This window comes from Branchiostoma belcheri, unplaced genomic scaffold (assembly GCF_001625305.1).
Source record: "Branchiostoma belcheri isolate BF01 breed outbred unplaced genomic scaffold, Haploidv18h27 scaffold9, whole genome shotgun sequence".
Taxonomy (NCBI): Eukaryota; Metazoa; Chordata; class Leptocardii; order Amphioxiformes; family Branchiostomatidae; genus Branchiostoma; species Branchiostoma belcheri.
In genome coordinates, this window is record NW_017804575.1 from 2,552,608 (window position 1) to 2,560,907 (window position 8,300).

Below are 8,300 nucleotides of genomic sequence, written 5' to 3' on the forward strand. Positions count from 1 at the left end.
GGCTATATGATAATTAAGGGTTAATGTCCCGCCTCGAGGTGAATATGGTGTGATAAAGCCTTGTCAGTTGCTATAACCACCGAATAAAGCCACCTCGTTCGCTGCGCTCACTCTGTGGCTTTATGAGGTGGCTATAGCAACTGACAAGGCTTTATCACACCATATTCACCGAGAAAGGGCGGGACATTAAGGCTATTATCATATAGCCTATCCAAACTTACACAGTAAAGAGTGACACATTCCTGTACAACACACACAAACTAAATAGAACATAGTTCCATCTGGAGTCACCTGAGGTCACTAGGGGAGGGTCATGTTCTATCTGGGTCACAGGCAGGGAACAGGCGTTCTTATGGGAGTCACCCCAGGTCATTGGAACACCACTCAAGTTATTTTTGGATTTTTTAGAACTAGAGCCGTGTTCTATTGGGTCACATGAGGTCATATGCGGGTGCTTATTGGATTTTTAATGTATGGATTGGGATGAATGAATACCCGATTTTGACTCTATTTGTGACATTACGGCGTCATAAGGAATATGGAATGGAGCCTTCTGATTGGTCAACGTCACCCGGCTATATGATAATGATAAATAAACACTTTATCCAGTTTTGGCTAAATATAAAGCGGCTCTACAATAACACACAAACAAGTATTGCGATCTTCAATGTCACCCACGATAACGGTAGTAGCTTCGTTTCATGTTCCATGTCCACTACAAAATGATTGCAGACATGTACGTCTAGGAAATGGTTTATATTTGTGTAAAGGTGGATTTTTTTCTGTTAGAAGGTACGAGTACCCATGTAAAGAGGGGCCAGGCTAACAGTAAATGACCGCGGGTGTCCCCATTTCGAACACCGTTCTGTTCGAATTACGTCATATCGAACACGGTTCGGGTTCTACACCAGGTGGGGAGATGAGGACCCAAATTTGACCACCGAGACACACGAAATTATTTTCGTATTTGCAAGGTCAGTGCACATTAATGGTATATTTCTAAGTTCCATTCAACACGTGCGATTCACAAATGGAGCATAGAGAACTGTAACATAACTTTCAAAGACCGTACACGTGGGTTGTGCACGATATCTGGTTCTACCTGGATGTCTAAATTTCATCGACGTAACCGTTTTATAACTTACTGTAGTACTGTTACAAGTCAAGTCAAACTTCATTGCACAACAATTGTAACAGTTACGATGTATGGCAAGGTCTTCATAGTTTTTTTTTTTTTTATATTCCAACATCTCATCACAAGACGTGGTGACGGCACACTCAAGTTTTTTCAACTTATATTAATGCCGCCACCAACACGGGACAATACAACACTCATTTTCACATGATTGAAGTGAGGAAAGTCTTGTAAAGTGCCTTTCCCAAGGGCACAAGATCATATATCGGTGGCATGTCAGGACTCGAACCCGGGACCTCTTGATTCCGAGTCGAGCACTCCGCCGCTACGCCACACGACACCACATAGTCTTCATAGTTACTACATATCTAGCTGATATCTACTCTAACGTTCTCAGCAATGCTTGTAAGTTCTATTTATCGAAACTATCACTATACCATTTCATAAAGGTGATATACTATATATGGAACATGGCTTACATGATAACATACGAGAGTTCTCCATACATTCTACAGACTAGACACTAGGCTATTTTAAGTAACTAATATAGTATAAATGGGATATGAGATATGGACTATACACTACGGCGTATTTGGTAGAGTCGGATATAACATAATTTTCTTAACTAAAGCGTTGGATACATATTGAATGCTGCCATATATAGCAGGTACAAATGTACGTGTACTAAGTAGGTGTTACAAGGTCGGTTCATCGTATAACAGAAGTTGGTGTGTATATATCTGTGTAAATACGATTGATAAGAAATATTAGCTTATGCCACAGCAAGTAAATTTTATGGATGACATCCTCCGCAGACTCCAAATCTAATGCGAGAGGGCGAAAACAAAACAAGACGGGCCCCAAAAAACAAGATTCCTATATTTTCAAATTTTGACATCATAAAGCCTGTTAAACAAGAAATGATACCTATTATAGCTATATTGTGCTAACTTTACTGCCAACTATCACAACATCCATTTGTCACTGAAACAACTTTGAAAAAGAAAAATTTTCAATCATTGTACAAATGGTTTTGATTCAGTTGGAACATATAAAAGGAATGAAATACATCACTGCATCAACAGAAAAGTCAAAACAATAAATCAGAGCCTTGTCTTGCCTCCTCTCTTCATGTTTATCTGCCATACACGTTCCGGCATAGCAAGGCATGCCATTTTTCCCATTTTTGGAATGTTGACCACTGTCAAAGGGCAACAAAATTTCTTGTTCTTTTTTTTACCAAAATCAGGCGAAAATCAATGCGTGCGCTGATGTCATCTATAAAAATTACTTGCTGTGGCCTTATAAGGGTTATAATTTCTAACATGAATCGTTGTGATTCTGTTCGGAAAATTAGAGGGTTTGAGACTTTATTCTGAATTAATAAACCATTGATTTACGTATACTGCTGTCGTTTGTGTCTGGTAAGGTCAAAATACCAGTTGAACTTTGTATGTCTATCTGCCAGTATTCATTTCATTATACATGTATAACAATTTGATAACACACCGTCTGGCCCGTGGATAACCTTTTAAAATATACCTCCCCCCCCCTCGTTCTTTGTTACTGGAAGGAATGGAATAGTCCTAAAACTTTGGCTTCACGCAAAGCATTCTGGGACCGTCTAAACCTTTACCAAGTTCTGGAACGTCATAATCGTTACTGTGGAACATCCTCGTTTGTAGAGAGAAATCACAGCTAGTGATCAGCGAAATTTTCTGATCGTTTTTCTAGTCGTATCTACGCACGAACGAAAATAAAATCCCGTTGAAAATGGGTAATTGTTTGGCAAAACAAGACAATGAGTTCCCGGACTTTTCTGGAGAAAAAGACGCCCGTAAGAGGCAAAAGATCCACAAAAAGAGGTAAGAAACACAACATTTACTTGGCGGGATTCCAAGTAGCCTTTGAGAACGCTGTTGCCATATGGTTGTAGGGCCAGAGCTCTAGCTCAAACGTGCTGTGTTAACGTTACGTATAACGTTACATGTATATAAAAAAAACGGGACCGTATAATTATCATCAACAGACTATCAAAGGCTAAAATTAGCTTTTACTGGGATAGTTTATGAGTTTTGATGCTAAGAATGGACTGATACGTGAAGATGTTTGTGGATGGTGCTTATCATCAACGATAGGTACGTATACATGTGTGTGTGTGTGTGTGTGTGTGTGTGTGTGACGTGTGTGTGTTTGTGTGTGTTTGTGTGTGTGTGTGTTTGTGTGTGTGTGTGTGTGTGTGTGTGTGTGTGTGTGTGTGTGTGTGTGTGTGTGTGTGTGTGTGTGTGTGTGTGTGTGTGTGTGTGTGTGTGTGTGTGTGTGTGTGTGTGTGTGTGTGTGTTTGGATAGTGTTCGGCACCAAAAACAGGTGTATTTGTCTGTAAGTAGATGGTGTTCAGCACCGAGTACAGACGTGTTTATGTGTGGTTAGTGTTCAGCACCAAGAACAAGTGTGTTTGTGTGTGCTTAGTATTCAGAACTTTGTCTGTACGTAGATGTGTTTGTGCGTGGAATGTGTTCAGCACTAAGAACAGGTGTGTTTGTGTGTAGATGGTGTTCAGCACCAAGGACAGGCGTGTTTATGTGTGTTTAGTGTTCAGCACTAGGAACAGGTGTGTTTGTGTGTAGATGGTGTTCAGCACCAAGGACAGACGTGTTTATGTGTGTTTAGTGTTCAGCACTAGGAACAGGTGTGTTTGTGAGTAGATGGTGTTCAGAACCAAGGACAGGCGTGTTTGTATGTTGTTACTGTTCTGCACTAAGAACAGGTGTGTTTGTCTGTGAGTAGACGGTGTTCAGCATCAAGGACAGAGACCAAACCAAAGTGGAGTTTCTGTCGTCACCGACATTCAATTTTACGTGGACATCGCTCTCAGCATTTACGGAAGATATATAATGTCATTCACATACATGTATTAGACGATAGCCATACCGTATGTTATGTTATGTTATGTTATGTTATGTTATGTTATGTTATGTTATGTTATGTTATGTTATGTTATGTTATGTTATGTTATGTTATGTTATGTTATGTTATGTTATGTTATGCTATGTTATGTTGATCAGATATATGCTACACAGGGTAGCTGTATATTGTTCGACATGTCGTACGTCTTGTTAACGTCATGGTTGAGTTTTGTGACCAAGCATGTTACATGTATTTCCTAGGTCGGCATAAGCTTGATTCTCAAAGAAACCAACCAAGTTAAAACCCCGACTGTGGCTTAAGCTTTTTCATGATTTTACCAGATTCAATGTATACAGTTCAATCGACAGGAATATACTGAAAGTGATTGTTTCATGAACAGGTGGACGCTTCTAAAGAAACAGGGGAGGAGAGTACGGAAGCTTTTCGAAAGACGGTGTATCGGTGAGACCGGTAAGAATGTGGGAAAGGAAACGGCTTCGGAATCAAGAATTCCGGACGTCCCTCTAGCTCCTGATTTCAAAGTACAAGATCAGACCGTCACCGAAGAAACAGGCGAAGAAGCAGACGAGGAAGTAGAGGTAGAAGGAGGAGGAGTAGAAGAAGACAGAGCAGAAGGTGGAGCAGCGGAAGAAGCTGTTTCTGAGGTTGACCAGCCTACAGATACAGCCCTCACAACAACATACACCCAATTCCATCTTGATGTCATCAACCTAGCCCTTTTCACCTTATCAATGCTGCGGTCTGCAAACTCTATTTTCTTAATCATCATGTCCTTACACCATGCACAAAAGTCCTGCCATCTTGCCCTCACAACATCTACCAGTAACACCACTGACAGTCATACCTTCCACCTCCCTTTCCTAGAAAAGTTGAACCGGTTGTCCCCGCAAACTAGAGTCTTTAAATTCCGCTCGTTGGAGAGGAGAGTAGAGGACAGACTCGCAAAGCTCGGCTTGCGAATGGTGAAGGTTCCCTATGACGGAAACTGCTTCTTCCGCGCCACATCACATGTCCTATCCACAGGAAAACCTCCAGTTAAAATCTCTAGCTCTCACCAGCAACTCCGTACCCTAATTGTACAGTATATTGTCCAGAATCTCCACGAATTTCATATTTTCATGACAACGGAAGACGCTGACCCCATCACGCAGCTAGAGGACCTGCTTGTGGAAGGCAGTTGGTGTAACTCAATGGCCGACGCCCTCCCCCTGGCACTGTCAAGATTAACCTCGCGCCACGTCCTTATAGTCAGCAGCCATGCCGAAAATCCGACCACAGTACTAGAATCTACTACAGAACCGACAGGTACACCCATAGTGTTGGCTTATATTGCACGCCGAGGAGCAGAACACTATAACGCGACAGAGACAATCACATGAGTAGTGGGCCGACATGAAAAAACGTGGAGGGCGTTACCACACATTAGCAGTTAATGGTGAAATGTTTCTACTCGGGAAACAATTCTACATCTTACTATAGCGTCTCTTCAGGGAGGAAAGTCTAGTCTCGTCTATCGTGACGGTACCGATGATACTCTGAAGCGTGAATCATGATTGAAGTACAGTCGTATTGGACAGCGCGAATTAGGCGCGCATTAGGCTGCAATGGAGTTCCTTCTACAGGACAGTACATTGAAATCATGTGTGGTTCCTTCGTGATGAGCAAGGTCAGCGTCTTCAAAGACAGAGTTCCAACGGGAACGCCCAGAATCGGCGAATGGCTATGGAAAATACACATCTCCTCCAATCGTGTCCGATATACTCCTAGCTTGTGGCCTGCTGGACAAAACTACGTCGCAAGATGAGACGTGCACGAAATGCATGTGTCCGTGTCAGGAGGACCAGAGGCATGAAAATCTTTTTTTTTTAAGTTTAAAAAAATATATAAAAGGAGAAACAGGACGCTACCATAATTTCTGGTGGTGTCGTGTCGATCAATTAAATTCTAAAAAAGTTGTTCTTTACCAGCTTAGCGCTATGCTGGTATCCAGTGTATGAGTTACACTGCCACGTTGTCTAATTTTTGTTTGTTTTGGATGGCCGTTTGTCTTATACCACTGGGGGGGGGGAATACGAAAGGACTTATTTGTCAAAAACAAAACAAAACTGTCGTGCGTCGGCCATTCAACCACGGGAAAAAGAAAATTAGACTGATCTGCCTGGTGGATCTTTCCGCAACCGGGTTGACACGTAAAGCGGCGGAGGTACGAAAGCAGACCAGGCTGAGGTGAAGAAGTCACGGACATTGTAGTTCAGATGGATGTCGTCAAGGAGACTATTTGCTCAGAAAACGGCGAGGATAGTTCAAGTCCAAGCGGTATATGTGTCTTCATGAGAGGAGGAGAATCCCAATGCTGCGAAGAAACAAGAATATGAGAGGAGAATCACAGGCGTTGTGTCAAATGGACGCACGATCCCAGTGCTAATGAACAATTTTAAAAGACAAAAGAGAATAAGACAAAGGAGAAGAGCAGATGCGCACGGTTTCTATTTCAAGAGGCCAAAGAAAAGGATAGTCAGTTCGGCCGCGGCCTTCTAGAATTCGGACTGCCAACCCTAAAGAGATCTACGGAAATCTACACCCTTTGAAGGTAAATGAACCCCTTGTGTTACATAATCCGCTATTATGTATAACTTGTAAAAATCAGTGTAATTCAGCTTGGTCGACTTTGTAAACTGGCTGCAAGGCTGATTTTATTAATAAAACTTGAACTTGAATAAATACGCATCTTATTATTAGATTTTGAGCAACATAGCACTACGTACAGTGGTAGATTAGACTATTCTTTACCTATTTGCAATATCGTCTCGTTTTAAACAGTTTATATTCACTCATTCTTCCAGTAGGTACTGTGGACAGTGGTGGATTTATCTGAAGAATGGCCCGAAGTGAAGACCTACCGTTAACGTTAGGCCTTGCCCTACGGCCTGGCTCCAAAGACTGGACATGCCAGTGGGATGCCTGTGGCCTGAGACGTGCGTGTTGTTACAAGTATGTGGACAGCATTTTACTATGTAGTTCGTTGAGCGACTTTAGGTACCTAAGGATTGAAGGCTACATGGATTTTGCGATCTGCGTCTTGCCTACCGACAACGCCCCCTACCAAATTACACACACAATGCAGGCGGCTTGAACGGCATCCAGCAATTCAATTTTCTTCCAGATGCGTGATTAAAGGTTGTTACCATGTAATCACTCTTCATTTGCCATTTAACATTAACCTTTCCCTAAACGTATAGCATTAAAAGGGGCAAAGTCAGTGGGAGGGTTACCAGACAAAGTCACAAATATGACCCATTGCCAGCACGTACTATAAAACGCTACCAAAATAGCCCTCTACCGTATATTGTTAACCTGTTAAACGATGGCATTTAGTTTAGATTCGTGGCATTTAGATTATTAATTGGTATCTTTGATAATTAATTTGTATCTTTTAAATATGAAATTGTACCTTTTTATATATGCATTGCGTCTTTTAAATATGTATTCCATCTTTTAAATATGTATTGTCACCTGTTCGCAGTTTGTAAACTTTTAGAGCGATTGTTTATGTCAACCTGTGAAATTTGTATATGTACATGAACTCGCAATTCAGCTCATAAGCTGCGATGAGTTTGTATTCGCACAATAAACCATTCATATTCGCACAATAAACCATTCATATTACTGTTTTCACATAAATGGTCTGCCAGCTACACAAGTAACAAGAGTAACAGACTTTATTCAACTTCATACAAAATTATACATTCTCTAAATTGGCTACAAAACTACACACTCAGACTAACTACAAAAGTACAATACGTTGAGAAACCTTTCATATACAGGTAGGATATGTCTACAACATGTGTGTGTAAAGATGTATAATGTATAGACTGGACAATCTATTTGCTGTGACAAGAGAAATTTCAACTTTTATAGCAGCTAGTATATATAGAACAGCCTCCAGTTTAATTCTGGACTTCCAGTTTAATTCCGGACAACCTCCCATATCTCAGCAACCTTAAACCCAGATGGGCTAATATCGCAAACCATAGGTATAAATGATGTAAGAAATATGTAGCAGCTATTCGCTGACCCCTGGGGGTTCGTCCAATTATTTTATGTATTATAACATTGAACATTATGCATAATTATGCATAACCCCTCAAAGCATCATGCATAATTATGCATAATTGGACAAACCCCCAGGGGGTCGCAAATAGCTGCTACATATTTCTTACATCATTTTTACCTATG